Raw genomic sequence first — 19,848 nt, forward strand, 5'->3', positions numbered from 1 at the left:
AATTAAGGCGTATACGTATAGGCGGCGACAAGTTATGCCAAGCTGAGCAGTCTGAACCTCTATACTCGATCATAGCAATTCCGTGCAGGGTGGCGAACGCTACCGATCGCGTCAGCACAATAGGCGATTCTCTGGAACACGCAGCCCACTATAGCGTTACTGACTGCCTGACATGAACGCTCTGCCAGACTGCATGGAATTAATCAGACGGTGTATCGGGACTACTAAATATCGAACGTGTGTCGGCCCCTTTGCGCTGTCGGTGCGAGGTGCAGATGTTGTGTATCGGCATTCTTTTTATTATTTATTTTTATTTTTTTTTGTTAACGTGGGCTAACGTATATGTAACCACATGCGTGGAAATAAACTCGGTTTACAGTTCAGCGACGTCTTTGTCTAATTTCCTTCTTTTTTTTTTCTCTCCTGTGTCTTCAGTTCAGTTGTTAAACTCATCTTTAGCCACGAACAAACCAGCTCAGATAAGTATACCATTCGATCGTGGGTGTTTCACGTATGGTGTATATACTAACTAAACCTTGTACCACGCCATCATTTTGTGGACGAATTCATTGCGATGTCAGTGTCCATTACAAACTGCACAGCACGCGGAACCTGAAAGAGGAGGGGAGGAGGAGGAGGTAATAACCAGGAGTCTGTGCAATGAATCACTGTTCTCGTTCAGCCAGACATCCGCAGCCCGTAGAAAACACTCGAAACTTTGATGAACGTTGCTACTGAAGCAACCTCGAGCCATAGGTGTTTTACCAACGGGTTAGGCCGGCAGACACGCAACTTTGAAATTAATATTTTCGTTTCGTTATAGAGCTACCACTCGGTACCGATACAAGCTTTACAACATGCCGCGCGGTGAATCAATGGGGCGCAGAGAAAGCAAGGGAAATTAGTTTCAACCGAAACCTGGAGTCCTAATTACGGTCGCCCATTCATTCTGTTTCAGATTACCCTTCTCCAGACGCATCCACAACATCCGAACCTATGTCACACCGAAGCCTCCAAACAAAAAGGGCATGAAACTCAAGAAAATAAATTTGTGGTTTTACATTACCAGCCACGCATACGGGATTCGTTCGGGAACGTTCATTCAAGTTTGCAAACGGGTAAGCTCGTGCGAATGCGCCGCTCTGCAGTACGCAATCAACGCTACACTACAGAGCATTGCTGCCGCCGCCACTGATGTCTCGTGCCCTGTACTAATTAACGTAGAACCAGCAAGCTTAATTACGCCATTTGCAGTGGGCGTATACGCGCAGACACGTGGCCTTTCTATCTTTTTTTTCCCCTTCTTCTGTTCGGACAGCGACGAAATTTGTATCACCTCTCGTAGTTTTTACACAGTAGTGCTACTTATCCATCAGCCAGTGTGCAATTCGTGCGCGATTGGCAACTTTGTTACTTCCAACCGCGTGTCACAAACTGCAGCCGTCAGGGCTCCCTCACGCCCTGTCTTCACCGCAACGCCCGCAAACGGGTACATACTCAAAAACCAAATAAACAAATAAGCAAAACCGAAAAAAATCGATTCACTCGCGTCTTCAAACGAGCGGCGGCACTGTTGCTGGTTTCCGCTGAAACGGCTACGCGCACCGCAGGGAAAAATTCAGCGCTCAGGATTTTCCTCGTTATGCGCGCCTAGCCAAGGTACTACACACCGCGCCTCAATAAAGCTGGGGGAGATGCGGGCAGTCGAGTGAAATGCCACAGAAAGAAAGAAAGAAAGAAAGAAAGAAAGAAAGAAAGAAAGAAAGAAAGAAAGAAAGAAAGAAAGAAAGAAAGAAAGAAAGAAAGAAAGAAAGAAAGACTTACACGAGATGCTTGAAAAGCATCAGCGCCGCACGCTCGGCTCTTTGAAAATGCGGTCGATAGGCCGCAAAGAGGAGAGAAAATAAACACCAGCGAGGTGCGCGTCCTGAAAGTTGAAAGGTGGTGAAAGGGGCACCGGGGGACCGCTGTAGTATAACGAGCTCGAGCCTATAGAGCTGCGGCGTGGAGAGCAACGCGTCACGCCCGTTATACTTTGGCGGTTGCCTCCGCCGCCCCGCGTCACGCTTAAACATCACGCTGATATACACAATATATACCGCGTTCGTTCAGACTCCTCCTAAAGTTCTTTTTTTTTTTTGCTTTGCTTTTAACGTTCCCTTGTCCAACCTGAATACTGTGAAACACTTCTACGTGTGCGTGGTATACTTGAGACGAGCTCGCGTACTTTCTTGTTTCGTTTCCGGGGACTATTTTGCATACCGAGCGAGCTCGCGAGCTTGAGCGTGTTATCTTTGATGGCCTCGTCGCGAGTGATCACGAAGGGAAAAAGGCGAAGCTGAAAAAAAAAAGAAAAAAAAAAAAGAAGAAGCGGCGGGAAAAGTCCTTTTTTTTTTCTTTTTCGGAGGTTGGGGGGGGGGGGGGGGGGGGGGTTCTTGGCGTTGTTTTGCCAGCGGCGGCGGATGATAAAACGCGCGCTACGCGCCGGTTCGGGCAATTCCGTGCGGAAAACCGCGGAACCTCATAAAACGCCGACGGGTGCCGGTGTCCTCGCAACAGTACCTCTTGGAGGATTGACGTCACAAGATGCTCATGCGATTCACTTGAATTTCATGCTTGCATATATGTGCACGTATTGAGCAACATAGAGCTGTATCGGGACTTTTTTTCATGTTGCTCTACACTTTTCTCATTGACACTTTGATAATCGGGACAGTACTTCTCAAGTTAGGTCATTGGCTAATTAAATCTCCGTAACATTATTGGCGGCTACTCCACTGTACTGGAAACAATATGCGCTATAGGTTTTCTTCGAGTAACGCAATTGCTCTTTTTAAAAATCTTGTTGCATGATAGTTGGGGCACTCTGTATATACAGTTGTTTCATTTTAGCTGCACCTAATTTTTATAAATTGCCCGTGGCAGACAGCACGATTATAATCCTTGATCTAAAGTACTCAATGAATCGCCCATTACTTCCACGAAAAATCAAAATGTCTAATTGAATAATTAACATAATTACGGTAATTGACTTTTTAATTATTTTACGGCACATCTTCCAATCTACAAATTATAGCCACTGAGTTCGCTAGGCGTATTCACTTGAAACGAATTCTCAGGACTGAAGCAGTGTCCAGATGCTAATGTTCAAAGTGTCCGACGAAATGCATTGACGTGTTCCAGTTAACTTTTTGAGGAAAACGCTGTTTTATGCATTGATGCACAAAGTTAACTGGAACGCCCGTGCATTTCGTCGGACACATTGAAAATTAGTATCTCAAAACTGTTTCAGTCCTGACAATTCGTTCCAAGTGGATACGCCTTGCGAACTCAGCGGCTATAATTCGTAGATTGGAAGATGTGCCGTAAAATAATTAATTAAAAAGGTAATTACCGTAATTATGTTAATTATTCAATTAGACGTTTTGATTTTTCGTAGAAGTAGGCCGATTCATCGAGTAGCTTAGATCAACGATTATAATTGTGCTATCTGCCACGTGCAATTTAAAAAAAAATAGTGGTGCAGCTAAAATGAAACACCCTATATATTGCTGAAAACGAAACACTCCTGGCAACTGAAAAATTAGTTTTAAATATCCAGGGCGAAAAATTTACTTTAATGTGTGACGTTGCGGCCAGGGGCCGGCCTTTGTCGCATATATATATATATATATATATATATATATATATATATATATATATATATATATATACGAAGGTTGCAGGTGCAGGGAATGCAAGTACGTACACCACGCGGGCTTATTATAATCTCCGTATGCTGACAAAGTACAGTGCCAGTAGCGCTGCTGTGTTCTACATGATAAACAATACCAATAAATTCCTGTATAAAACGTCATGACGAAAGCGGTATTCACGTGCTGCTGCTCGGCTTGAAAGACTATGCGTGAGAGCGGCGATAGTCAGCTGGACACGTAATTAAGTCAGTCGCACACTTTTCCAGCGCATTTGTGCGCGGAAAATATTAGATGTTTCATTTTATTTGCAAAACGGTGCTCGAGCCCGGACGCCTGGGCCCCGTTATCGTAATAGACGAAATTCCACCGCCACCAGGAATGTACTGGATGATGATTCGGCGTAGTTTTCGATAGTACGCGCCATTTCCTTTTCGTAGGAATACGAGTAAGCGCCGTTCCTCTCGAGTAAGGCAGACATAGTAGCTATAGAATAGCGCCCCACACGAGACGCACCTTGAATACGAAAAACATTTGCTATGGGCAGAGAAAGAAAGTATACAAAACGAAAAAAAAAAAATCGTGCAATGGAATGCCGGAATTTAAATGCACAGCTGCATTGTAAAAAGGGGAAAAAATGTGAACAAAGCAAACTCTACTCTTGCTGCTAGCGATTCTTCTCTGCTCCGGCGTTTTCCTTCTTTTTCTTTCGTCATGCTATCTTGTCCAAGTTCACTGTATCGGCTGCCGCAGTTTGCAGTACGTGACCCACTTTGAAGCGAAAGGGTTCAGATAAGGACGAGAGAACGCCAGGAAAAAAAAAGCAACAAGAAAAAGAAAAAAAGAAAGAAAGAAAGAAAACGAAAGGAAAGCTACGTAAACCTCGCGGCAAGCGACAAAGAACGCACGACCCTTCCGCGGCTCAACTGATATCGCTTTCGAAATCGACACAAAAGCGAGTTCGGCAGATCGAATCGCAGGTAGACGGAGCAGTGTTCTTTTTGCTTCGTTTCGTTTCTTTTGTTTGCTTAACAGTTCATCGCCTTTTCTTTTTCTCTCTCTTACGATTTTTTGCCAGATAAAAAGTCTTTTCGCGCCTTGAATCGGAACGCCAGGAATGATGATACGCGTTTTCCTATATAAACGAGGAGGTGTTTGCCGCTTTTGTGTCTCTCTTCATCAGCCTCTTGTTTTATTTCTTTTTTTTTTCTCAGTCTCCATCTCGGTAGCACGTTTCCGTCACCGCGCTACAGGCTATCACGTCTATACCATTCAAAGACGAATGCTTCCTTCGAGATTTCTCCATATCGTTCGGCTTACTTTTCCTAAAGGAAGTTAGTACAGGAAAAAAAAAACTAAAAAAAACCCCGGAAAATCAGTGCTACGAAATAATTTGAGAGCGAGTAACTCCAACGCAGATGCAACGGAAGCGAGGTGACCTTGTACATCGCAGAGCTCAGCAGATAGACTTGACACACTGGAAAAAAGATGGTGGCCTGAATAACAACTGTCAGGCACGGAACCACGAATGCTTCGCGTACCATTCATGAAGTCATGAGCGTCATAAAAGTCAAAGTGAACTACCCCTGGAGGTAAACTCCTTGTATCCCCACTCTTCTTCCTTTGCACGGTCAACGGTATGATGCACATGCCAGTCTCAGTCGATTAGACAACAGACTGTTCTCGGAAGAAACGTACCTGGGACCTTGGGCCCAAATGGTCTTCCATACGCAAGACCCCTGCAGCACTACTTATTGAAGCCGTCTGAAGTAGACGACCATATTTGGCTGTTTGAGTGATCGTTTCCCTGCGCATGTTTGCAGACGGACTCCCACATCTTTTATATTTCTTCCCCATTTCCCCTTCCCCAAGTGGATTGGAGCCTACCGGGTGCGACCATGATTAACCTCCTTCTTCATCATCCTATTTATCATAATCATCGTCCTATTCTTCAAGTTAATCATCAACGTCACCACGTCCTTCCGTTGATGAAGTATTTCGTTCAAGCGCGCGGTAGACGCTAACAAGCTCACACCCAGCGTGTCAGGCGCCGGTGTCGGAATGCAGACGTCCTGGGTTCGAATCCCGGGTAGGCAAGTGGGGCGCAGGTTGATCCGCTTTGTCGTCGTCTTCCTTGTGACCTAAAGGCCGGATAGCATTTCGAGCAGTGTCGCGTAGAGCTGCCGAATCGACCATTTTCTAGGCGACAAGCTATAGTATAAAGTAGGCGAGACTTCCACTGGCAAGGTTAACTGCACTCCATTTTCACTTGGTTTGTCATCCAATGAACAATGACAACTGTGTTTGGCCGATAGTCCCAGAGATTGTTGACATCTTTTCGAAAGCTTCACTGGCATTTCTTTATCGCCTATTGTACGCATTTAATGCACAAAACCAACTATTCAAGATTGGTGAGTCTGTTGCGTTACACCTATTTATGTTATCTGTGGAAGCTGCTAATCATCTGGCGCCTATGCTCCGGTTTCCACTACGCCTAACGGTTTTTAGGGTCAACGTTATCAACCACTCATTCGCATCTCATCACCTGTTCTCGCACAACTGAGAGAGAGAGTCCTATCAATGGGCGCGTATCGTAAACGTATCACACACGAAACAACGTGACATATAGATAAAATAAGCATATTACCGCTGGCCCTGGAGCGAGGAAAGAAAATAAAAACTAAACAAAAAGAAGTTCTTACGCTTCCTCGCTGTCGTAACTTATGGACACTCAATAGGCCATTGTGGGTAGCCGGGAGGAACTCATCAAATGCTTATCTGAGTCCGCCCGTGTGTTGACACTCGAAGGAAGGAAACGAAAAGCAACTAGAAGCGCAAGTAACAGAAAAAGAAAAAAGAGAGAGAGACAGACTCGGCTATAACTTTTCCTTTCAGTGTTGACGCCGCACCCGCCACCTTTCTTCTTCTTCTTCTCGAAGACAACGCGTCTCCTGACAGAGGCGCGGTCTTATCACGAGTCGCACACACACGACCGTGGGTCTCTTCTCGTCGCAACCGACTCATCCCTTAGGCGAGAGAACAAAAAGCGATAAAATAAAGTTAACGCGAAAAAAAAAAGAAAACGGAACAACGAACAAAGAACAATGGCGCGGGTCTTTGTTAGACGGCCGACGCACGTCGGAAGGGCGTGTGTTCGTGGGAGTGTGTGAGTGCATCGCGGAGAACTTGCCATTCTTCGAAAGCTCCGCCACTGGCGCGGCGAAGCGCGAATGCAAGTGACGCTCTAAGAAACCACCCCTTCATCTTTTCTCTGACGGAGACCTTGACGCCGTCAACGCTTCGTCCAAAGACTTGTCGTTGGCTGTTGGCCGTCGACACTTTATCCAAAGCTTGTCTATACTTGTCTATACTTGTTTACTATACTATAACCTATTTTCTATACTTGTTTCCTTTCTGTTTCCACAACATTCTGTCTAAGCATATAGAGAGTATACCCAAAGCGTGTCAACGCTGATCCTGCTTGAAATATGAGAGAACCCGCCTGCATATGCACGTTTAGCCAGCCAAGTGCCTTTTTCTCCGTTCTGTATTTTTTTTTTCAGTTACAGCGATAGCGATCGTCGGGGCCCCCACCAGTTTCGAAGCATTGTAGGTTGATGAAGAAGAGTAGGGGCGTTGCTATGGTAACCAAAACTCTCGTGTGTAATCTCTTGAGTTCTGTGATATGTTTCCTGTTTCCTTACAATTTTTGTGCCGGATTCGCGTGATTTGTACACCGAGGAAGAAAACGTGAAGAACAACAAACGTTGTCCTCCCTCAGAGTAGAGGATATTCATGACGCAGAGAGATCAATTTCTTTCTGTAAGACGACGCTGAATACTATAGACAGGTCGTGTCACCACGAGGCACGTTGTCTGCAGTATCCTGTGCGCTTTAGCTGGGAATTGCCTTTCGAATTCTAGAAAGCGATGCATTATACGGGGTGATTATGATTTAAGTTTAACGAAATTTTTAAAAATCACCCTGTGGCAGATAGCATAATTCTTGTCCTTAGCTGGATTATTGGGAGAGGGAGACATTACTAGCACGAGACATCGAAACACATATACGAGTAACTAACAAAATTCACTAATTAACTTTTTAATTACTTTGCGGCGCATAATGAAATTTACGAAGTGTAACCGGTGAGTTTTCAAGACGTATCCAGTTGAATTTCCAGGATGACACCAGTTTCAAGATATTATTTTCCAAAGTGTGGGACGAAATGCGTGGGCGTTCCAGTTACTTTTGTGCTTCAATGCATAAAAGAGCGTTTTGTTAAAGAAAGTAAGTGGAACAAAATCGCATTTTTGCGGCCAGTTTGATGGCGCATACCTCCAAACTGGTGTCATTCTGCAAATTCATTCCAAGTGGGCCTTGCAAGCTCACCGGCTACAATTCGTAAATTGCAATATGTGCCAAAAAGTAATTAATTAAGAAGTTAACTAGGGAAATTTTGTTACTTAGTTGAATATGTCTTTCGATTTCTCGTTCAAGTAATTTCCGCCTCTCTGAATAATCCAGCTCAAGGACTAGAATGAAGTCATCTGCCACAGGCATTTCTGTTTATGAATTCCGCAAAACTTAAAAAATTATCACCCCGTACATTTTCCTATTTAACCGTAGAATGTGGCAAGGAAAATATTGTTTAAAGAGCACCAAAAGTTATGAATTTCTAAGAGAACTTTGCGAGAGAATCGCAACTTCGTGGGTGTAGAAAAAGCAGACAACACAACAAATGATCGCACAATAAACAATAACAACACAAACACAAACAATAACAAAACACAGAAACAAATAAAGCAAAATATTCACAAGAATGCCTCGTCTCGAACTGCCAATATCCCGCGCTGCTGTTTTCACAGCAACAGCTTTCACTACAGACTCTTGAAACGATACATGTTAATAAAATACTCGTATAATCTCGCATAAATAGAAAAAAAAGAACGAAAAAAGCTCCGTTGCTAAATGATTACATTTCGGAAAGATCCTTGCCAGCAATACGACATCACAAAGAATACATTTCCAAAACTGAATTCCTTACTTCCTTCATGCCGAATTCACACCATACAGAAAATGGGGAACAATTCGCATACCAAAGCAGCTTTTATTGTTTATTTATTTTTCTTTCAAGTCAAGCTCTTCCGCTTTTCCTATGGGATCAGCGTTCCTCGACTAGGGAGACACTCTCTTGAACGTGACGCCAATTTCTCAATAGTTTCTTCTTCTATTTCGTTTAGTCCCAGTTGTTTACGGAACTGCCACTCGAAATAGAACAGACGTACTTTGTTGATGCTTTTGCTCCCGCTATTGTCGTCCACGTTTTGCTGTGTGCACACCGGTAAATATTTCGATATACCGAGCGCGTTCTTCGCACTTGACTTCCATTGGGCGATCGGTCTGAATTGCACTGTTTTTATTTTCGAGGCAGCATACGTGCCGTAGTGAATGCGTCCTTGGCGAACGTATTTTGCAAAGAATTGTTGCCGGAGCCGTGCGTTCACATAATAAAGTCGCTGCCGGATGCCCATGGAAAGAGTGTGCCGCATTTTCCGGACTACAGTCAAACCACCCTTGGTATAACGAACTATTCGAAGCTTTAATGCAGTTCAATATATCGAATGATCAACAGTGGTTGTACAAGGAATGCAGCTGTGGCCAACGTTCCTTGTTCAACTACTGTGGATCGCTTCGAGCATCCATCTTCCTGTGGACTTCCGCCTTGTTTCGATATATCAAGTCATTCGATATATCCGAACCCGAGTGTAGCAAATCTTTATGGTGAGATCGTTATAAACGGGTATAACAACGCTGACGCGGCTGAGTGCTTGAAGACTGGGTCACCCCAAACAACGGCAATCGAGCCCGAGACACGCTGCTCTATTCCTGCACTGTAAAATATTTACACCCTTAAAAGTGAATAAGGGTGTAAATGTGTCTGTAACTCCCTTAAACCCCTTCTTGGTGTAAGGGCGGGAGTTATAGACAGATTTACAGTGAATAAGGGTGAAAATGTGTCTGTAACTCCCCTTACAGCTCCCCTTAACTCCCTCATCCTGTAACTACCTTACATTTATACCCCTTGTAGGTGTAAGAGCGGGAGTTATAGACAGATTTCCACCTTAAAAGTGAATAAGAGTAAATCTGTCTGTAACTCCCTTACACCCACAAGGGGTGTAAGGGCAGGAGACATATTCATACCGTTTTTAACATTTAAGGGTGTAAATCATTTTACAGCGTTGGAATCTGCACATGAGGCGGGCAGGCGTCCATCGTCGTATGCGATCCATTTCCCATAAACTCCACCCACTTGAGGCCCAATAGCCATCCCGTATTTAATAAAGGTGTCTCGTTCATAGTGACGTACCTGAATGTCGCAGCAGCGCGTGCAAGTAATGCGGAAAGTGGACAGGATGTCTCTTTACATCGGGTCATACGTCGCATCGCATCCTAACTGAGCATGCTGTCAAGTATGCTCAGCCGTAGGATCAGAAAAGATGACGCATGCTCGTAAAGCATACAATAAAAAAAGTTTAAAAAAGGCTGACCTGCCGGAAGTTTTTGTCGCAGGTCGCAGGCACTCGAAAGTTCAATATATCGTATATTGCCCAGTTCGTCTTAAGCAATGTATTTTGCATTAATGTCGCTTCGAAAGTTTTCACATGTCTGATGTACAGCATATTTGGATGTACGTGGGTTCGTTATAATTGGCGCTGAGCCGTGCTCCCTCAAGGGCTGCAGAAGATAGCGTCAACATTTCCCCTTTCCACATGAACCACTACTACTACTTCGTTATAATCGGGTTTAACTGTACATTCAGCATCCGCTCTGTCGTGCGCAGAAGCGAATTCCGGTTGAAAAATGAGCCTTCCGTATTTTTTAACATAGATTGTTCGCAGCCAGCATATACGCAGTCGGTTTCGCTATGCGTGTTTCGTCTGTATACAGTGAATTTCACTACGCCATTAAGCACGGTAAAAGCTTACAGGCGCTGGTGGGCCTCTTCACTGCCTCTCTTTTATATCTTCAAGAAGGCCTATGCAAAAGGTTAAGTCATGGATAGTACACACCAACCGATAGCACACACCAAGAGAAATTCCAACCGTTAAAGAAGTATAGTCCGCGGACAATAGTCCGGACAATACGGAATTCTGAGTTTAAATTGTTGCTTTTCGTTTTCGACGAGCTCTATAAAGCTTTGAGTCCTGGCTTCCGCTGCGTGTTGAAGTCGAGTGGAAACTCGGTTCACTTTTTTTTCCACAAGGTCGGTTCATTGTCAACGGAGTCTCGCGAGGCAGCGCGCTACCGTGTAAACCGTCAACGTGTCTTTCAATGCGTACTCGGCTACTCAATATTAAAAAAGAAAAATGCACCGCCCATGCACCCCGTACAGATGGTAAACCAGCTAAGCTGAAATCTGTGACCCCGGTGTTTATCACAGTGTTAATCCCGATATCCAATGCCGGCATGAGCCACACGTTATTTCTTTATTTCCATCTTTCTCTCTTTCTTTCCTTGCTTGTTTGTTCCTTTCTTTCTTCCTTTTTTTCCTTTCTTGCTTTCTTTCCTGTCCCTGGCTCATACCCGCATATCCATTGCGGGTATGCGCCCCACTTGATTTCGTTATCGTTAATCGTGACGTAACTGACGAGCATGTGACAGTTATTGATGTCAGTCATACATTCGTACCCCTTCCACGCCAATTTTGGTATATACCAACTGAACGAGACGCGAGTTTTCGACAGGTTTTCGATAGGTTTATTTCCGCCGGAGGGTTTCTGCGGTCGGACCACGAGTGTTTTCGCCTATAAGCATATACGGCTTCGCTGTACAGGAATCACGCCGCTTCCAGCGAGTCCTCAGGTTTAAAACTAACATAGTAGGACAGCAGGGGACTCTCCCAGCCGACACCACTATATTGACTCACGAACAACTTCCTTCTTGCGTTGCACACGAGGCCGTCTTCGGTCGCTATACAGTATATACTGCATACTGTGGCCTCCCAAAGATGCATACGTGCGCCCTCTCCGCCAATATGAAAGCGAACACTTCGTATGTGTTCAAAAAAGCGATTCTCGCAGACGCGCAAGTGAGACCCTCGCTCACTGCTACCTGTTACCTCATGTTCTCGGAAGCGCCAGTTATAGCCCGCAAGGAAGCTTCAAGTCTCTTTCTTGCAATCCTGAGAGAGACTGGTTTCAGGGGCACTTGGTGACATCGCAGGCAGTAATATTGTAAGAGACGCTCGGGCGGAGCGATTGCCGGCCTCTATCGCCAAAGCTAAATACACCACCACAGGCTGTTCTCCTGTTGAAGAATGCACTCACGGAACGTTTCCTCAACAAAGCGAAACCAGGACGATTACCGGCTTTGAACAAAAATCCGGTGATCCATTTTATACTAGTGGATAATTTACGTGAACAGAGAGAGAGAGAGAGAGCGAGTGAGTGAGAAGATTCGAAGGAATCAACGAAGTCAGCTGATTTTTTTACCTGTTCGATTTGTTCACGTTTGCTCTGTACGCTTGCCTATACAAATGAGTACGCGAATTGCTCGAGCATTGGAGAAGCCCGCCTAGCGAATTCTTTCAGAAAAAAAACTTACAGTTCTCTCGATGCACAAACAGCTTGCGGTGAACAGTGACCCGAATTTCTATAGAGCAGCGCTGGATCGTTTCGAAAGAAGAGGCCGATACGGGACAAACATGACCAAAGCAAAGCAAGCAGTGAAAGAAAAGGAAGAAGAGAATGAACACTTCGGCGCATTGAGTGGCAGGCGTGCATACAGGCATCTTCGGGTTGTTTTCTTTCGCCGGCTTTCTTTATTTCTTTCGGCTTCCCGCTTTAAGAGCAGGCCCTTTGCAAGTCTTGTATTCCCTTCACGCACACCACTATAAGCCTTCGTCGCTACCTTCGAAGAAGACGAAAAAGAAAAACTGCACAAACGGAACGAAGACTGCGGCATATGTAGCACGTACGCCAGCTTGCCGAGCGCATATACTTACACACCTACAAACTCGACCCACTCTGTTTTGCTCGAGAGTTTGCATGCTTTTGTCGCGTTCACCCGCGGACAGTGCTTCGAGCCGGCCAATACATATGTAAGAGGACCGCGAAAAGGAGTACGTAGGCTCAGATAGAAAGCGCAAAAAAGAAAAAAAAAGAAGCTCTCTTTCACGCACAAAGACGGGACGTGTCGCTTTCCGTTTTGACCGACTGTTCGACTTGCAATAAGTTTCCTTTATTTTGTTCATTTTACGCCCGTCAGAACTGTTGTTTTTTCGCCGAGACAGACGACAGAAGCAAAGGAGAAATCGCCTGCTTTATTTCTCCAGGCGTTTCCGCACGCACCGAAATGCACGCAGCGTCGCAAGCATCGTTTTGCTTCCCGGTCCATTTTACCTCGTCGTCTGCTTCGCATATTCTGTTTTTCGTCTGTTACCGTAGCAGACGACGGAGAAAGGAAGTAAGTCATCGTCACGCTGTTCTCGTCAAAAAAAGAAAAAAAAGAAAACAGACTTTTTTGCATCCACTCCCCAGAGGGCGGGGTACGCGCGAGCGCGTCGAATTTTTAGTTCGCGGCCCGCTGAATATGCTGAATCAAACCGACGCGGCTCGTCAAGCGTACGGGCGCGCTGCCGCATAAATTTGCAGTTCCGTCTCGAGCATCCCAGGCACGCGCGTTCAGTTCGCGTTAGGCTTAGCGAAAACGTTGCGTGTTTCCGGCATTCGGGCGCGGCAAAACACTGACTATACTGCAGACGTGCCCGCGCAATTCGACCTGCGGTTTTTAGGCTTAGTACATTTGCACTTACGCTTGAATATAGTGCATTTTTTTCCCGGCCTTCGCTGACTCTTTCTTGTTCGTCCAGTCTATATAGGCAGCATGAAAGTCTCCTCGCGTAATTTAATTAACGCCGTCTGGCAGCGCACAAGCGGCTTGATATATGCTGTTCATGCAGGTTGCTATACAAATGCTAGAGTGCTATTCATGCGCAGAGCTTATCTATTCTGTGCAGTACCGGTGTGATCGTGAATGCATGCATCAGTGCCTCGCGCGAAGCACCTTCTTTATCTTTTAGGTCGAGTCTATATACGCGCAGCAGAAGCTGCAGATCTGGCTGATACTGCGATTCCCCAAATAACGCTCGTGCTTATATCGTAAGGCGATGATAACAATATTGAAGGGGGGCGCTTTCCACCGCAAGGCTCTTTCTAAGGCCCTGATAAGCACGCGGGCGATAATGAATACGGACGTCTACGACGCAACCTGCCAACGCAGACGACATTTTTCTCGTAGCCTACGCCTGTATCGAAACTACCGTGGGATGAAGCCTCTAGGCCATGCATTCCGCGCCTTCATCCCATTTAACACAATAGTCCATCCAACAGACTTATTAGGTTCAGTCCGAAGAGACAGATGCGTTTCACGCGCGAAATTTAATGTGGCAGTCTTTAGAAAAGCATTCGCGCACTGTTTGTAGAGTGTTTGCATCGCGCCTATGCTGTGGGACGAATAAAACATCTCCCCCATGGCAAAGAGGAAGACAAAAATCAGCACAGGTTACCGATTACTTGAGCTCTCAGTTCATTTACTAAGACACCAGCAGGATGTCACAGCGAACACCGCCATCTTCTCAAGAACAACTTTTCTTGCTGTGAGCACAAACGTTGTCTTCGTCCACATGCGCATTCCGCATTTCAATGCCTTTACTACATATATACACAGGGTGTCCCAGCTATCACGCAGCACGATTTAAAAAAAGAGGAACGGCGTTGCGCGAAGCAAACCTAGTGCGTATTGTTTCCAGTACAGTGGAGTAGCCGCCAGTATTTTTTTTCGTTACTGAGATTTAATTAATTAATTGTAATTAATCATCTAACTCGAGAAGTACTGTCCTAATTATCAAAGTGTCAATGAGAAAGTTGTAGAGCAACATGAAAAACTCCCGATACAGCTTTCTGTTGCTCAATACGTGCTACATAAAAGTGTTTTTCCGAGCATAAAAGAAGTCCGCGAATACACGCAATGTGCCTCGAGCGGCCAGTCGTGCGGCAATTCTGCGTCAAGTGTACGTGTATTCAAGTAGACTTATGTACTTCAAGTACACTTACGTACGTCAAGTATATATATATATATATATATATATATATATATATATATATATATATATATATATATATATATATATATGAAAAGTTGCGTTGAAGAATTCTTGTACAGTTCGACAATGTCGGCATCTATATCTGCAGTGGAGGAGGAAAGAAAGAACGCCAAGGTGGACGATCTGAATCGACTCTCAACTGCGCATGCTCTGGAATAGAGCATGAAAGGCTGCCAAGTCACCGGTAGAATAAGCTAGCTGTCCCTTCTTGTAAATGCGTCAGGTAGTGCAACCGTAGAAAACATTCGCATGTTAACTCAAGAAACAAAACAATGACTGCACACTTCCCTTGCCCGAAGTGCAGCTACTAGAGGCTCGTATACTGCGGCCATCGCAAGGGTGCTATATATATGCCATGGCTGGCACACATCCCAAGCGAACCTTCAGGCTGAGAGCTAAAAGTTGCATTTGTCGAGTTGGCGACAAGCTGTTGAGCCCCGGTAGAGCATTGGTCACGCACTGCATCACGCGTGCGCCTGAACGAGAACAAATCGTGCACACGTTAGCGGTCCAGAAACGTAGATCAACCCTTCGAAACAAAAGGTCCAACACGGCGAATTCTAGAAGCCCCCGAAACCGCGTCTCGGTGACTTCTATAGTGCATGCAGTCACAGCTATACACAGCGTCGCAGAAAAGAAGAAAAAAAGAAAAACATGCGCAGCACGTCTGCGCGGATATTTGTTTCGCTATACGCAAAGGTTTTCTGCACGACTTGTTCGCAAGAAAGAAAGAATCGACAGAAGAAACAAATATCAGGGAAAGAAGAAATACCCGCAGTGGACCAAAGTTGAACGGAACGCTTCTCTTTCGAGAAGGGTCGACTGTAGGCACGGCCTCATCTACAAGACAAAGCGAGGCACCGCGTAAAGAAACGTAAGGAAAAGAAGAGACTCCATTTTGGAACGAAAGAGGCCGGGTCTGAGAGCTTAAGCGTGTACGTTCGACCAGCTCCGCAATAAGGTCGCGAAAACCTCACGCACGAGCACGGGATCCAAAAACGCGCATAGCGTAAAGCGATTCATATGGATTTGGTGGCGGTTTGGAGGAAATATCTTTTTTTTTTTTTTTGTTCTTGTGGTTTGCCACGTGTCGGTGGTGGTTGTAAAAATTGATTTTATTTCCTATACACGGCACGTGCGGGCTTGAACAGAGTTCAAAAGTGATATTTTAGTGGCCATCCAAGCAGCGTCTCCCGGTAGTTATATGACGTCGCTCAGCAGTAGAATGGCAGAATGGTAGAATCAACGGTAGAATTGATCGCCTGAAGTCTGACGCAGGAAGAACGAAACCTGAAAAGATCATCGACATTGGTCGTATAACTGCTAGAATAACGCTAAGAGAGGCCGTCCACAGTTTCAGAATAGACGTGAAGCGCGGTATACTTGAAATCGCACAATGGGAGCAACAAACAAACAGGGCCAGACCGTTCCATTGCCATTTGCGGAGGGACCAGCAAACATACCGAGAGAGACAAACGAGAGCGGCCCAGTTTCTGCTCCCAGAAGAGTCCCGTAAGACAAAAAAGGAAATCGCGGTTGAATCGCGGTATGACGGAGGCATCAAAAAATAGCACGCGTACATACGCGATCAAGGCAGGGGCCCCAAGTGGGCGTGGAGGTGTGGCTGGTAGTGAGAAGCCTCAGTGCCACCCCCCCCTCTCCTCAGAGGAGAGGAAGGGGAGGGGGGGGGGGGGGGGGTTAGAGAAGGGACCGGGGGGTACCGCTTTCGAGCGAATGGATATATTGACAAAATGGCTCCGAAAGCGATCTTGTCCGACGGCGCTATGCTTTCTCCCAGAAACAAAAGAAACGACAGAGACAAAAGGGAGCCGAGAAAAAAAAGACACACACAAAAAAAAAAAAAAAAAAAAAACACGCAGGGTCTTTCTTTGGTGAACGACAAAGAAGGGCGGAAAGCTTAGCCGAAAGAAGCTTCTTACTCCGTCGATGTTTCTCGCAGTGCACCACCTCATCGACGGCGTGCAGTGCAGGAAAAGCTACCACGTCGCGTCAGCCAGCCAGTGATGAGAATCAGAAGAAGCTACCGATGCAGATACCACCTCTATGGTGTCTGCCTCGGATCGCCTTTCCGCGCGACGTCTGACTGAACGGAAGCTTCACGGAACGATTGGTAGCGTGCAATGGGCGAGCCCTCCCGTTTCATTCCCTGGAAAACGCAGCCGGCTTTCGTTAGCGATTGGCTGCACACGAGCCCCCATAGCCTTAACTGCAGTGCACGGAACTAGTGAAACGGAGTGTAGGACCAAGCCTGTCTTGGCGTGTGCTCGGCGTTCACTTCTCACCTTCGCCTGCGTTCGCCCATTTTACTCTTACGTCTTCTCCCTATACTGCGAGTGTCCTGAATGCCGCGCTTTTGAGGAAACAAAAGCCGCTATATTATAGAGAAGGCGAGACAAAAGACACCTTAGAGGCGACAAAAGGTCCAAGACAAAGCGGACGTTTACGCGCGAAGACCGAAATACGTTAGACGAAGGGAACGCGGCGCAGGTAGTATGCGCCTCCGGTAGGACCCGGAAGAGTTCTAGGAAAATATGCGGTAAAACCTCGTTATAACGAAGTTGAAGGAGGAAACCAGCACTGCTTCGTTACACCCATTATTTCGTCATATGTATTAGTACATGTACTGCAATATGAATCTCTACGGGAACTTAAAGGGGACTTTAACTTACTTCGATACATCCACTAATTCGGTAGATCCAGCAATTCGGTGTCAAATCGTCTGAAGACGACTTAGGTACCTGTCGTGGTGGTGTAAGTTGTAGAGCAGCCATCACAGTGCGATCCACACACTGGGTCGCAGTGTGGTGGTAAAACGTTTTCTTAAAACGGGATTAGACTGTATGGGAAAAGAAAAGAAGGGAGACACGACGACTGAAACGTGGAGGTGCTACCGACTGAATACCTTGTCCAAGATTAGGTTTCATCGCTTTATTTTCTGCCGCTAAAAGAAAAGAGTATTCTAACAAGGTCGAAGAGTCAAACCTGGCGATACTCAGAGCGGTAATTGCGTTCGCATATCGGCGCGCTGAACAGCATACTTAATGGTGGCGGAATATTTAATAACCATGTTAACATCGCCGCGTCTGTGCCATGGACACAAATGCAAAAAAGATCGTCTAATCCTGTGCCGATCATTTCGTGCCGAATCGTGGGATGGCGTTGCTGTAAAGTTCATTCACTCGGTTTGTCCAAACACACACGCGCTCACCTCACACCCGCATTGTAGTTCGCACCGTGATGTGTATAGATAAGCCCAATCAATCAATTAATTAATCAATCAATCAATCAATCAATCAATTCTTTATTGCATACAATATGAGTACATTTAGGTATGAAATATATACAGAAGGATGTATCATAGTCAATGACTGTAAGGGCGAGACCTCCTGTTAATACTTACGCGTACAACGGGAAAACAGGATTTGTTGTTACAGCAAACGGGAAATTGGTGCATACATGATTAAAGTACGACCATAAATACGTAATAAATGATGAAACATAAATATTTTTGCAAAGATGTAACTTGTCTTTGTGTTTGCGCATTCATGCCAGTGCGTTGAAAAAGAAATCATACAGCTGGATGCTACATACACATGTCGCTTATTCTCGATTCGCAGACGTCAACAATGATCCTCCCGAAGTAAATTTTCAAAAAAAAGAAAGAAAAGAAGAACCAAGGTACGGCGTATTACCCACGGCTTTCGAACAAACTCCACGCCTGAAGATTTTGTCGCAAAAGCATGCACTAAACCTGACGGCATCAATGTTGCATATTGGCGACGGTTACGCTTTTCAAGATTTTGTTTACAGGAATGGCCGTGTCACGTGGCACGTTGGAACCGACGTTTTGTTACATGCATTGTTTCCTGCCGTTGATCTTTCGTAGGACCCGATCGTGTTCTCCGATTGTTCGTGAGCGAAGCCACTAAAGCGAGACAACCGACAGTATCCAACGGCTCGATTTATTTTTTGGCACGAATGATCTACTTACTCCCGTTGACAAAGAGAGAGAGAAAAAAAAACATTTTAGTGTGAGAAGAACAGAGAGAGGGGCCTGAGTAGGTTTTCTTGTTGGGAACGTTTTCAGATTGTTGGCCGAAGTGCTGGCCATCACTGGCCATTACCCCGGTTGTCGGTTCCTCTTTGCCTTATCTGCTTCCGCAAAGCTTCACATTTGCTACGCACAACACCAGCTAGAGGCTTTCAGACGACAAGACGCCGACAATATCTTTACGATCAATTTGATTTCAGTGGCATTGGTACAAGTAACAAATATAGTGAGCGCCTCAGAGGAAAGAAGTTCTCAGAAATAAATCCAAAGAAGAAAGCAAGAGTGTACACATTAGAATGAGAAACAAAAAGAAAAGGAGTTATCGCGTTTCCAAGGAATTTCCCGCCAAACGAGAACCACACGCAATTCTAGAAGCCTTCGTAAGCGGCGATAGCGGTTGGCCTCCAAGACTGCGCTTCAAACATACGCCCCCTAACTGCATTTATGGGGTCGTCAAAGCAATTCGTACGGCACCGATCAAGCACGGCTGGAAAGGCACACGCCTCTCCCGCGCTGTGGCGCCCAGCAAGTTCGTAAGTATATATCTTAAGAGAAGCGTCATTTTCTGACGCACGATACGGGTGGCTAGTCTAGGCGGACATTAGGCCCTTCATTCCATGCGCGTCTGGTGTCATGGTCGCCTCGTCGCGCCGTTAGACTGTTTGATTGTCTCGCGATTTTGCGTTGACTCAGTGTCCTCTGCATAAGTGAACAATAATAAACTAGAAAAAAAAAAAGAACGCGTCGCGAGAGCCGATAGACGCGTAGACGACCATTACGCGGTCGCCTTGAGCGACGGCAAACGCCGTGCAAATAAAAAAATAAAGTAAAATTAGCTAGTAAAGAATAGAATATTTCCTTTAGAAGGACGGTATTGAGATACACTTCCGTGCGCAATAATGATTATCTAATGGAGCGAA

Source organism: Dermacentor silvarum, chromosome 11, assembly GCF_013339745.2.
Source record: "Dermacentor silvarum isolate Dsil-2018 chromosome 11, BIME_Dsil_1.4, whole genome shotgun sequence".
NCBI classification, from domain to species: Eukaryota; Metazoa; Arthropoda; class Arachnida; order Ixodida; family Ixodidae; genus Dermacentor; species Dermacentor silvarum.